We start from the raw sequence: 13,980 nt of genomic DNA on the forward strand, positions 1-13,980 counted from the left end.
CTCCTCCAGACTCCACCTCATGTGTCTGTTCCCCTGGCCAGCCCTGCCGTGTGTCCCCTCACTGCAGTGACTCATTGCCAAGACAGGTAACTGCCTCTGAGTCCTACGAATCCTTCAAGCAAGTCACCAAACGTGGAATCCTGGAAACAAGACACTTCGCCAAAGGCGACACAGGAATGACAAATAAGCCCAGAAGAGATGCTCAGCCCTGTTAGTCTTTAGAGAACCACAGTGAGCTACCATTCCCCACCCACTGGAATGGTTAGAATCAATGCAGCAACCCCACTCCTAGGTATCCGCCCAAGAGAGAGGAAATCATGTATCTATGCAGACTTGAATGTGAATGTTTGTGGCAGCGTTATTCACGATAGCTAAAAACTGGGGAAATTCAAAGGTCCATCAACTGGTAAACGGATAAAGGAGTGTGTTTTGTCCATACAATGGAATATGATTCAGCAGTTAAAAGGAAGAGCTGGTGACAGATACCTGCAACACAGTGGATAAATCTCAAAGACGTGCCAAGTGGAAGGAGTCAGGCATATAGGACGACATATCATATGATTCCATTAGTAAGAAATTTCTAGAAAAGGCAAAACTATAGAGGCAGAAAGCAGACCAGTGGTTGCCTGAGGGTAGGAGTGGGGATTGGCCGCAAGTGGGCACAAGGGAACTTTTGGGGGTGTTTGTTAGGAGTGTTCTAGAACTAGATGGTGGAGATGGTTGCTCATTTATGTAAATTTACTAAAGCTCATCAAGCTACACACATAACACAGATAGATTTTGTGGGATTTAAATTACACCTCAATAAAGGTGTCTTAACAAAAAGGCTTCCCTGGTGGCGCAGTGGTTGAGAGTCCGCCTGCCGATGCAGGGGACACGGGTTCGTGCCCCGGTCTAGGAAGATCCCACATGCCGCGGAGCGGCTGGGCCCGTGAGCCATGGCCGCTGAGCCTACGCGTCCAGAACCTGTGCTCTGCAACGGGAGAGGCCACAACAGTGAGAAGCCCGCGTACCGCAAAAAAAAAAAAATCCTCCTGAGCTTCCTTTACATGCTTTCAGGGTGAAGATCCGGCTTCTCCTGGGGTTGGCCTGCTCCCCGCCCACACCCCGCCACCATCCTTGCCCTACCCACCCCAGGCCCGCAGCCCTTTCACTCTCTGCTCCAGCCCAGGGCATTTTTCAGTGTCTCACACTCCCTTCCCGGGCCCATCAGTGCTTCTGCATATACCCTTCCCTCTGCCCACAAGCTGTCTCATCCTCTTCTTTGGGCTAATTCCCATTTCTTCTTCAGTTCTCAGCCTCAAGTCGCTTCTTCCAGGAAGCCCTCTCTGAGTCCTGATTAAGTTAGACTTGCCCACAGTACTCCCAGCTCCCTGCTCTCTTTTGTGAGAGAATTTCATCACTCGTGAAATGACTGATTCGATGGTGACACCAAGTTCCCTGAAAGCAAGAATTTGTCTCGATCATTGTTCTTTTTCCCCAGCACAACTCCTGGATCATAGTAGGGGCTCAATAAATATTTCATAAAGTAATATCCAAATAAGTATCTTATGAGCTCAGAGAAGCCCGTGATAAACACAGCTGTTTGACTTTATATAAATCAGTGTTTTTGAAGCATGTTTGCACTTGGAATCCTTTTTATACACACACGCTTGAGGAACACAGCCTCTGCATGAGGCTGTGTATCTGTATGAGGAACACAGATCTCAAAGGAGCAGTTTACAAAGTTCTTATCTAAAGTTTTCTATCAGTTTTTTGCTGCAGTAGACTCCCTTATACATAAGCCCTTTAAGCTAGTGCATTTGTGGGATAGATTCCAGGAGTGGTACTGCTGGGTCAAATGGTATGTGTACTTTTTATTCTAATCAGTGTTACCAGATTGATTTTTTTTAAGTAAATTGAATTTTTTTAGAAAACAGAATCTCATAGAGCGGCTGAAAATTTCATTGCCGTATTCCTTTGCTGGGAGTCACCTTCATTGCCTTTCATACAAGCCACTGCAATATCTGTCTCCTTATTCCAACAGAGAGTCTGTGTGGAAGAGTTTCAGGGACTCATTCGCCTTAGAAAGACACAGCAGTTTGCAGGCAAACCTTGTTCCTAGTGTTTGCTGGGCGCCTCAGTCGAGGATTCTCTTTTCTTTTTGGTACACAGGAACTCCTCCAAGTCACCCAAATAACAGAGGTGGGAGCACAGGTGTCACACAGATGTCAGGAATGGGAGGGCCCAAGGACAGAACATGTATATGGGGTTCTGGAGAGAAAGAAGCAATTGGCGTTCCCTCCCCCGCTCCCTTCCCCTCTCTCCTTCCTCCTCCTCTCACTCTCTCTCTCCCTCCCTCCTGCTCTGCCCCATCCCCAGACTATCTCTGCTCCGCAGCCCCTGTTCATCATCCAGCAGCTGGCACACCTGTGCCCACGTGACCCTCCACCTTAACCCCTGTCTCAGTGTCACAATTCTAGATTCCCCAAGAGATTCACTGGCCCTGGATGGACTTGTCCACCTGGTCCATGTGTCAGTGACGTCTCTGCAAGGGGGGAGGGGGGGCAGGAAAGAAGTGATGGACACTTCCCGCACTGGGGTAAGCACCCACAAAATCGCACAGTAACCCAGCCATCTGTACACGCCTCTTACTCCTGTTCCATTGCGGGTGGTGCTATAGGAAAGGATGCTGGTGGAAGATGCACGTTCCTGGAGGGAGAAAGGGAAGGGAGAGTAGAACGACAGCCAGCTGTCAACCTCTCCTCCCTCCACTGTGGGCAGACGGACCGGGGCCCAGGGCGGGTTGGGCAGAAGCTAGAGGGAGTCCCCCAGGGCCCACAGGCCTGTGCTTGAGTAGCCGTGGGTCTGGGAGAGCCTGGCCTCCCAGGGGAGGGCAGAGTACATGGGCTGCAGCTGGACCAGCGAGCCGGTCCCCTCAGCCGGGTCCTGCAGGGGATGCAGCAGCAAGCATAGAACAAGAAGTGTCAAGCCAGGGGCGGGTGGGTCCCACTCCTCGGCAGCAGCCCCGAGCCTTGTCTGGACCTCGCAACCTCCCTGGGCATCCTAACTCGGCCAAAATTCAACTGGCGCCTTGGCGGGACAGCAAGTTCGTTCGTACATGGACGTTTGTGAGGTGAGTGTGGATTTCCCGGGCGTCTCAAGACGTGATGTCATCCAGAGACCTGTCTTTCCCAATTTCTGCCCTGACCTCCCTCTCTCTCCTCTGGGAAGAGCCTCTCCTTGGCGATCCTAGAGCCCCTGCTCATCCCCGTCCTGGCCCCAGCCACCCTGGGTGCCCCTGTTTCCGTGGCTGTCTCCCTGACCTGACTGCACCCAGAGAGTGTTACTGAGTCCAAGCTCGTACCACTTGCCACATGACAGGCCAGTAAATTGAGAGATGAGTCTTTGGGGCAAGGAATAGCGACTTTATTCAGAAAGCCAGCAGACCAAGAAGATGGAGGACTAGTGTCCCAAAGCACCATCTTCCCTGAGTTAGTGTTCAGGCTTCTTTTATACTAAAAGAGGAGGGGGTAAAGTCCTGGTTTGGGGATGTATTAATTTCTTCCTTCCTGCAGCCAGGTGGGCCTAGTCAGGGGGTTTTCTGTGAGCTAAACCAAGGTGTTTTAGCTTAACACTCATTACATGGGAGGCAGGGTTCCCAGAGATGGACCATTATTTATAATTTAAGCTTACAGGCAACATCCCTTTAGTGACAAACTTGTAGCAAAAGCAATAGAATACACAGGTTAAAGTAAAAGAAACATCCAATATGGTGTCAGCTTTGTTCTTCCCTATTACAAGAGGAAGGGGCTCAATGTCTCACAGTGCCCGGACCAAGTGCCCCACGGGGTGAACACCCAGATGGTCTTCCTAACAGCACTCTCCTTCCTAACAGCACCCTGAGTTCCTTTTAAGGACTCCTCTTCCTCACTGGATTCAGTCTGGCAGGGCACACCCAGATGCTCATTCCCCGGAATTTAAATCTAGAACACATCGACCACTAAAAATGTCTGGAGTCGATCTGCCCTGGTGGCCATGTCCTGACAGTTCCCAATAGAGGGTCCCATTTGTTTTTCCTCTTTCCCTCCCCATATTCGTTGTGCCTTTGGTAATCCTTCTAGTAAATTTCCTCATTTCTTAAACTCTCCAGAATTTGTTTCTGTTGCTTGTAACTACGGGGGGAGTTGGGGGAGAGGAAGAATAGGAAGGAAGGGAGGAGGAAGGGAGGGAGGAAAGCTAACTCAAACATGCGGTGAGTGAGTGACTGAGACCAGACCGCAGTCCGGCTGGAGAGCCTGCCATCAGCAGGGCAGCGGTGGACAGGGTGATGGCGGGCGTGAGGAGCAGTATTGTCTTCCTGGAACAGCCAGGCCAAGCCCATACACTCACATCTATGTTAATCCTGGACCAGCCACGGAGATGGTTTCAGACAATTCTCTCAGCGCTCACAAATGCCGCCAGGCTCAGGGTGTCCTCCCGTCATGGTACTGACTAAGAGACACCTACCAAGCTCCTGCTAGTAGAGGCAGGAAAGCCCAGGCCTCCACCCTCCGGTCGCTCCCAGCCTCATGGGAGAACCCCACATCCAGTGTACACCCGGCATCCTCTAGTGCTGAGTCAGGGTGCAGGGAAGGGGCCAGGACAACCGAGCAGTAAAGATGCCAGGAGTCAGGCCTTCAAAATGCCGGGTGCATAAGCATCATCTGGAGAGCCTGGTAAAAGGGCCCTTTTCTGCGCTCACCCAGACTGTGATTCAATGAGCTGGAGTGGACCCAGAGATCCAAGTTTTAACAAAACCCCAGGAGCCTGAGGCAAGCGGACTCTCTCTGGAAGACGCTATCTAAGAGTCGGGAGAAGGAAGGAGAAATTCAGAGGGGTGTGTCCTGTTCAGCAAGCAGCATGGCCGATCCTCTGTAGAGCTTTTAGAAGATGGAGTGCATCTGTCCTCCACCCCCTCCCAAGGCAATTCCTGCTAAACTAAACTATCTTTACATTGTGCTGCTGTCACTCTGGTGTCAGAAACATTCAACATCCTTCCTCACCTCACGGGAAAAGCCCAACTTCTCAGTCAGCATTTGAGCCTCCAAGTCTGGTCACTCTCTTTTTTTTTTTTTTTTGGCGGTACGCGGGCCTCTCACTGTTGTGGCCTCTCTCGTTGCGGAGCACAGGCTCCGGACGCGCAGGCTCAGTGGCCATGGCTCACGAGCCCAGCCGCTCCGCGGCATGTGGGATCTTCCCGGACTGGGGCACGAACCTGTGTCCCCTGCATTGGCAGGCGGACTCTTAACCACTGCGCCACCAGGGAAGCCCTGGTCACTCTTTTTTGCTCCTGCCTGTTCTCTGAATGGTCATCCAGGAACCCTCTCCTCTGGACAGCTTGAGATCACGTCTGTAACCAACCATGGTTTCCCGCTTCCCACTGTTTGTGTGAGCCTTTTCTCTAAGCTGGGACACCCTTCCTGCTTCTCTAAGCCTCTCTCAACACCACTCATTCCTTGGGACCCTCTCAGGCTCCACCTTCCAGAAAGCCCTCCCTCCCCACTCTGGTCCCCGGGGACCTCTCCTCCTCCAAATCCATGTTGGGATCGCTTTGTATCAGGTGACTGAGGCTGACAAAGGGTTTCCCGTCCCTGTGAGTCAGAGGAAGGTCAAAGGGTCAATGAGGAGAACTCCATTGAAACTGCCTGACCTGGAAAGACTGGAATGGACTGGGGTGCTGCTGTGCATGAATGAGTGGTTTGATGGGTGAATGGGTAGGTGCTGGATGCATTCTGTGTGCTAGAGGGTGGATAAACAGAGGTTGTTTGGACGGATGGTGGATTTGTGGATGGTGGACAGAAGGCTTTCACATCCTACTCTCATCCCTAGAGCCCAGGGGCATGGTCCCAAGGGAACAAGACAGGTGTGCTTGCCATCGTGCAGCCCTTGCAATCTCCTGGCGGGCAAATGAGTCACCTCCCTGCCTACTGCACTCCACCAGATGTTCTGTTCCTTCTGGGCTGGCCGGCTTGCGCACAGGCTTATGCCCAAGGCCTGTTGCCATGACTGCATGTCTCTCCCTTCCCTCACGGCCACTTTTCAGTGGCCGCCCTTTTCCCTCAGGACAGAGGCCAAGTACCTTGCTGCAGCATCTAAGGGTCCCCATGGCCTGGCTCCACCTGTCCCTCCAACATTTTCTTCCACTGTGTCAGACCGTGCCATCCCTCTCGTCCCGCCCAGAACTCCCCCTTAGCCATGCTGCAGCCACACGTGACCCCCCACTTTCCCTGAAGACACCAGGCTTTCCTACACCTCTCTGATGTGGCACGTACTGTTCCCTCTTGGGAATACCGTCTCCCCCCTCAGTCAGGCAAACTCCTACTTGTCCTCCAAGATTTCATCCCTGCGCTCAACCACCATCTTGTCCTTGAAGCACCTCGTACAAGCCTCCACTTGTTAAATTTCTCTCTTCCGCTAGACTTAACTTCCTTGGGGTCGTGTCTCGCTCATGGCCGTGTCCTCAGCCTCCAGCCCAGCTCCAGGCGCCTAGAAGGCACCTGGTAAGTGTTTGCTGAAAGCACCCATCACTTGCAGCTTTGACACATCCCCCCTGTTCTCTCGGCGTGTGTCCACTGTGTGCCCAGCTCCTGACCTGGTGCTGGGAGACACAGTCACTGGCCACAAAGCGTTGACAGTCTCATTGAGGAAGCAGAAGCAGGCGTGTGCACACATGATTCCCCGGAAATCAAAGCTCTGTCCGCTTGAGGCAGTGAGCAACAGGAACGTGTTGGGAGAGCTCAGGCGCTCAGAACTCGGGGAAGAGATCACAGCGAAACTGGAACATGAGGACTTTGATGGATGCGGAGGAGAAGAATGCTTTTGGGACCAGGGACCTGCAGGAGTGAGGCTGGGCTGTGAGGATACAGAAGACAAAGCCACCAGCCCAAGAGAGTGACTCAAGGGAAAGAAGAGCATAGGGCTGGGAAAAGACGCTGAGATCAGACAGTGAAGGGCCTCGGATGACAAGGACGAGAAGGAAACTAGAATTTATTGAGGATGTGTGGGCCAGGTGCCTCAAAACTACCCTATGAGATGATGGCTCAGAGACGTTAAGCAACTTACCCAAGATCACACAGCTAGGAAATGGTAGGCCTGGGGTTCAAAACCAGTCTGACTCTAATGCCCAGCTCTTCATTCCACTGGACTCTAATCCAGAGGCAGAGGGCAGGATGCAGCAGGAAGGGAGGTCACAGATGAGAAGAGTCTTTACAAAGATTACGCTAACGCTAATTGAACTGTGTTCTCTGTCCCTGTATCAACGAGCTCCTGGCCTATTTCTTCTCTTGTTGGAAACACAAACCCTCCATGAACCACCTAAACAGTGTTTACCTCCACTGCTTCTAAGGAGACAGGACAGAGACCGAGGCCTTGAGGCTAGTCCTGGACCGAACAGGTGACCTTGGCCCGTCCTACTCCAGTGAGCCTCCCCTCCGAGGCCTCCCCTCCGAGGCCTCCCCTCGTCCCGGTCAGCACAGCCAGCTCTGTGTTCCATCTCAGGGAAGTCCTCAGAGGACAGGTCACGTGCTGCCCAGAAATCAATGTGTGTTTGACCAGCTGCTTCCCTTTCATCTCTTCATTGTATAATTCTTCCCCCAGAAAGAAAAACATTGGTCTGGCAAGATTTGTTCTTTTTAAATCTGGCCGGAGCCTCACTAAGGCCATTAATCTTTAACTCTTTATAGATTTTTCCACTTAGAATATATGCCCTGTGCTTACATTTCACGTGGGGATTCAAGTTCTGCTTCCATATTGATGACAACTTGGGAGACTTATGTTCTCTCTGGGGTTTTCTTCTGTGGGCTGATTCATCAGAGCCAGGACACCAAGATCCCCATACATCTTTGCCTCATTCAGGAGAAAATCCGCAAGGTCAGGCGACCTGGGGCTTGGGGTCACACAAATCCAGTCCCCAGCCCTGCCACCCCACCCATGGGACCTCGAGCAATTCGCAAGCCTCTCTATGGCTCATTGTCCTCTGAAAATGAAGACCCAAGGCAGTCATATCTCACCCGAGGTTGTATAATCAGCACAAAGCCCATACACAGTCATAACAATTACTTTTGAAAAGTTCTCGACGCTGCAAGGACTCCCGTCTCCTCAGCCCCGTTCCTCACCTTTGTCCGGCCTCCCCTTTTCTTCTAAGAGTAGCTGCCTGCTCTTTCTCTGTCCACTAAGTCAACTTTTGGGGGCCACCTCTAATCCTCCCTTCCACCCAGCACCTCTCACTAGCCCTGGAAGAAGGCCTGGGGTGAAGTACACAAGGCCACAGTCCTCCATAAAAGGCAGGGAGGTGGGTGAAGTTGTGAGTATGTACGATGCATTTTTTTTTTCAAATTCATTACTGGCCAAAAATATATTTTAAGAGTATCATTATGTGTGTATACACACACACACACACACACACACACACACACATATGTGTGTGTGTGTGCGTGTATATATATATGTATAACTGAATCACTTTGATGTATAGCAGAAATTAACACAACATTGTAAATCAACTATACTTCAATAAAAAAAAGAGTATCATCAAAGTGAAAGCACAAAATTTATAAATCTTTTGTTAAATCTCAAACCCTCAAGGCCAAGCACACCAAGTACTTGAGAAAGGCTGCTCAAGGGAAGTGATTTTAAAAAAAAATGCAAAACTTGGCCACCTCTACCCAGCCACTGGCCCAATGGACCTACTGAAACCACAGCAAACGCCACGTGGGTCAAGAATCTGCCTACACCTATTTTCTATCTAATAGTTGACAAGGGCTGCTCTTAGGTGCCTAGCTTCTCAGATAAGCTATGCCACCTCCCACTTTAGTCCTTTTGTGGGCATGTCCCGGGGAGTGACTGGCCACCAGTAGGCAGATAAATGATGTGGACCCTTTTCCCACCTTTTAGTGACCCTGGTATAACCCAATTGCTAATGACATCTCACTTAAAAATTCCTCTGCTTTGCTTTTGACCAAAAACCCTTCCCGCATCATTGTCATGACATGGCAAGGCATGGAATCGTGACATCTCCCATCTTTCCGTCCACTGTATCATTTGATCCATTTCATTGGATGAAATGGCCACTTAAAGACCGAAATTAGACTGGAACTCAAAGACTGACTTCTTCTGATTTCCTACCAGCTATGCCACTATACAAGATCTCTCAGCTGAACCAGTGCCCTGGGGAACCTTCCTGTCAGACATCTGTAACTCCACCCAAATCCTCCTGGTCCTGTCATCTGGGTTGGTGAGCCTCTATTCCATAAAGTCTCCATCCCACTCTAGGGCTGTCAGGTCAGGAGACATCCAGCACAGTTGCCTCCCTGGCACAGCTTTGGAACTCACGTGGCGGGGGGCTTACACCAACTGCCGATGAAAAAATGTTGCCTGCCGAATCAGTAAGCAAAGGATGATCACATTACAGCCGCCCCTACGGTGAGCCCCGAGGGCACTCAGGATGGACACAGAATGCCGGCCATCTAGCAGTCAGTTGCTGCAGCTGCCCTTGACAGTACAGCCTGAGGAGACTCAGGATGAGAAGAAACACAGGATACTGGCCCCAGATAGCTGAGGTACCTATCAAAGGAATGATTTTAGCAAGCCCAGACCCTTGCATCTTCCCATATGTAGGAAAGCCCTAAATTCATGAACTTGAGATTTCTGGTTTTCTTTAATTAACAGTAATCTTTTGATGTTCCAACTCCCTGGTCTTTGTTGCAACCCCCCCTGTGTATCCCGGCTCCTCCCTGCCCTCTTTGGAGCAGTCCCTTAGAGCCATCTGAGAGGCTGTGTCCCAGGCTTAAGTCCTCAGTTTTTTCTGCCGAATAAAACGTAATTCTCAACTTGTGCATTTTTTCAGTCGACAGAGCTTATGGGTAATCCCCCTACCTACCTGACATCTATGCCTGCCCCACAGAAATCACAGGATTCCACAGGACCCAGGCTTCATTTTCCAGGAGGCAATTGCAGATATATGTCTGTGAGGCCACAGGATTGGAAAGTTGGGACCCAGGTATCTTTGCAGGATGTTAGGCTGGGGAGGTGGACTGGAGTAGATAGAGTAAAGGGTGCTCTGTTCTTCACAAAACTACCACTACCAAAAATGTCTCTTCATTGAGTGTCCTTGGATCTGCCTCTGCCTTCTTTCACATCCTACTCTCATCCCTAGAGCCCAGGGGCATGGTCACAAAGGAACAAGACAGTTGTGCTTGCCATCGTGCAGCCCTTGCAATCTCCTGGTGGGCATATGAGCCACCTCCCTGCCTACTGCACTCCACCAGATGTTCTGTTCCTTCTGGGCTGGCCGGCTTGCACACAGGCTCATGCCCAAGACCTGTTACCATGACTGCGTAATGTACGAAACTTGTTTGGATCCTGATTCAAACGAACAAACTGAAACAAAAAATTATACGTAAGCTCTTTCTGGATATGTGATGATATTAAGGAATTAATATTTTTGGTTTTTAGTTGTGATAATGGTGTTGTGTTATTTTTGTTAAATGAGTCTTTATCTTTTAGAGATACTTCTTGAAATGTTTCCAGATGAAAGGATGTGATATCTGGTATTTGACTCAAAATAATTTTGGAAAATGAGGCATGGGTGGGGATATAGTTGAAACCAGATTGGCCATGGGTTAATAATTGTTGAAGCTGGTGAGGTTGAAACCATGGGAGGTCAGTGTACAATTAATTCTCTCTCTGTTTATGGAGGTTTAAATGTTTCCATAATAAAGTAGTTAAGAAAGCAAAAAACAGTGAGAGGAAAGAAAGAGAGAGAGAGAGAGGAGGGAGGGAGGGCGAAAGGAAGGAAGGAAGGAAGGGAGGGAGGGAGGGAGGGAGGGCGGGAAAGAAAGGAAGAAAGAAAGAACGAAAGAGAAACACGTCCCACGCAGGGTTTATCACAGTCTGTAGAAACAATTGTCATGTGTCAATGAAAGGTAACTAACCCACTCTGCAGAACCATTTTCTATACAGAAATAAATCCCCAGTCCACCTCCCCAAAGTGGGTTTAAGATTCTGGGACTTGAAGACCTGGTGTTTCATTTGCATATTTGCATATTCATAAACGCATCAAAGACAAGCGTCCCGTGTAGACCTTGGTGCCCCTCAGCCCCTGTGGCCTCTCACAAGCCCTCTCACCCCCGAACATGGTGGACACAGGGAGGCAGCTTTGTTGGGTCACCCTCATACTTTCAGGCATTAGCTTCTCAGATGGGACGGCAACGGCTCAGGGACTGGAGGGGGGTTGTTCTCCACAACATAATTCCAGACACATATTTGAACACAGGAAAAGAGAAGAGTTTACCAGTCTCTAAAGTAAAAAGAACTCTTGAGAAGAGAAACGTGGATGAGGAAGGTTTTCTTTATCAGCATGAGGCAGGAGTATGAGGCCACCTGTCCCCGGCTAGGACGCTTGAGTCTCAGGGAGTTGGAGACCCAGCAAAGAGGGTAGGCACTGGAAGGCATGCTCCTGCCCAGCTTCTTGTGAGGAGCATCTCTGGGGGAGGGATGGAGCCTCAGGGTCTGTCCCAGGGCTCTCTGCTCCAACCCCACTGCCCTCGGGAAGCTCTGCTGCCCCACCAGCTAGGGACACACAGGGCAAGCTGCTTGACCACTCAGTGATACGGGAATAGGACTGCCCGCCTCACACAGAGCTAGTCAGGATCATGGGAAATCAAGGTATCCTTGCATGGAGATGGTTCCCTGAGCTCTGACTTATCCCCAGGGAGCAGACTGCTAACGAATGCAACGGCACATTTCCTCCCCAGCTCCTCTGAGCAATCCTCTCCCCCAGGCGACCACCTTGGGGGCCCTTGGCTGTCTCCTGTCCTCCCTCCACCCAACCCAGGATTGCTCACAGGCCTCACACATACAGCCTCAGGGTGGTTCCCCACTGGCCTGGTTCCTTCGTGGTCCTGCTGGCTCTCTGGGACTGGTCATGGATCTCTGGATCTCCACTGCTCTTCTCTAAGGCTAGTGAATGACAAAAGTCTGGTTAGGATGTCCTAGAGTGTTTACAAATCTCTCAGCCAGGAACAAGTCTGCCCCTTCCTCAGCACCCCCTTGTTCACCTCTCTCCCTCCTCCCCTAGCTTTTGCGTTCCCCCCCTCCCCTACCTCTCTGATCCCGGCCATCCTCAACACCCAGCTGGAGCCTCACCCCCTCCAGGGAGCCCTCACTGCCTGCCAGCCCCTCACGGGTCCCCTCTCTCTTCTTCACACTCTGTCCTCAGATTCTCTCCTTGCTTTACACATCCCAAGAGATATCACCCCAGATAGAAAGGAGCACCCAACAATCCTGATTAATGGAGTAAAGCAAGCATGATGGAGTGGGCTGAGGAAGGATAAGCGTGGCGATATTTAACGCTCCTGCAACACGCCCACAGAGCACTTTCACTCAACTCACCGGGTTGATCTTAAGGCCCCAGAAGCAGGGGGCACAGGCCAGCACCTCTTCTCTCCCTTGCCTTTTCCCTCACTCCTCTGGCTCAAACAGCCATGTATCTGGAGCAGTACTCTGTGCCAGGCCCTTTGTATCCCTTATCTCCTTTGCTCCTCACCACCTGAAGAGGTAGGTAGTCAGAGCATCCCCATTTTACAGATGTGGAAACTGAGGCACAGAAGGGATAAGCAACTTAACCAAGATCACTCAACTACACAGTGACACAGCCGGCTTCAAACCGAGTGTTCTGCCTCTAAAGCCTTCCCTCACGACCAGCCCCCAGCTGCAGGTAACAGCACAGCCAGCAGAGGCTACACTTGGGAGAGCCCTCCTGGGAGGAAACCCAGCAGGGCAGGAGTATACGTAGCCACTGGGAGACTAGACCAAGACAGGCAGGAACCGGGCAAAAGCAGGCTGAACTAAGTGTCCTGGGCCAGCTCAGAAGACTGAGGCTGGGTGAGCAGATGACCGAAGTTGCCGGGGGTGGGGGGGGCAAGGAGCGGCCAGACCTTGGCTTCTCGGGATGAACAAAGGAGAACTGACTAGAGAGGTGGGGAAGGGGCGGCCCTCTACCTAGTGCACGAGGGGACCCACTGGGCATGGCAGAGAGCCAGCCCTGACAGCCCTTGCTGGGCACCTTCAGACTGGGCGGGGCAGGGATAGGCTGCCCCACTGCCCCACTGAGATGAGCCCTGGGCTGGCCAGGGAAGGCTGCAGAGCCAAGGCCTGTGTGAACGACTGATGGTGTGAGCGTGAGATGAGATGGGAAACAGGCCTGATGAGGGGTACAGCTGTCCACAGCCGTGGCCCTCAACCAGGGGTGATTTTGACCCCCCTGGCCCCCGGCCTGGGGCATTTGGCAATGTCTGGAGACATCTTTGTGGGAGGTGCCAACTGATGTCTGGCACGTAGAAGCCAGGGATGCTGCTAAACCTCCTACATGACGTAGGACAGACCCCTCCCCACCGACAAAAAATTACGTGGTCCAAACTGGAGACAGTGCCAAGGTTAAGAAACCCTGGTGTGCAGCAGGGCAGGTGAGAGAGGCTGAGATCCAAGCCACTCCCTGGGATGAAGCTGCCCCTACTCTGATGAAGAGGTATCTTCTCCTAACTCAGCCAGATGTAGTGTGAGGACTCACAAGAGCCTGGGGAGGGTGGGCAGGGAGGGGGTGGGGTTGGAGCCATTGTAGAGCTAGAGTGGGAGGAGAATGTACCTGCTGTCATCTAGGCTGTGAGTTGTGCAAAAAGCAATTTAAAAGAGTTGTTCAGTCTTTAATAGAGGTCAAAAAGTCAACCCACATGATTATGTCATCTCCTTGCTGGCAAAGACAGAGGTTTTAAAACACAATGACATACCCACCAGGTGAGAAATGAGATGTGCTCAAAGATCTTCACTGCAGTACTGCTTCTTATAGTAAAAGATCGGAAAATAATATATACATAAATGTCCAGCAGTGGGGGACAAGCTGGATGCACAATGGAATATCCTGCAAAAGAATGAGGTCTCCAGAACAGAGTAAGTGAAAAAAGC

This window comes from Tursiops truncatus, chromosome 4, assembly GCF_011762595.2.
Source record: "Tursiops truncatus isolate mTurTru1 chromosome 4, mTurTru1.mat.Y, whole genome shotgun sequence".
Classification (NCBI taxonomy): Eukaryota; Metazoa; Chordata; class Mammalia; order Artiodactyla; family Delphinidae; genus Tursiops; species Tursiops truncatus.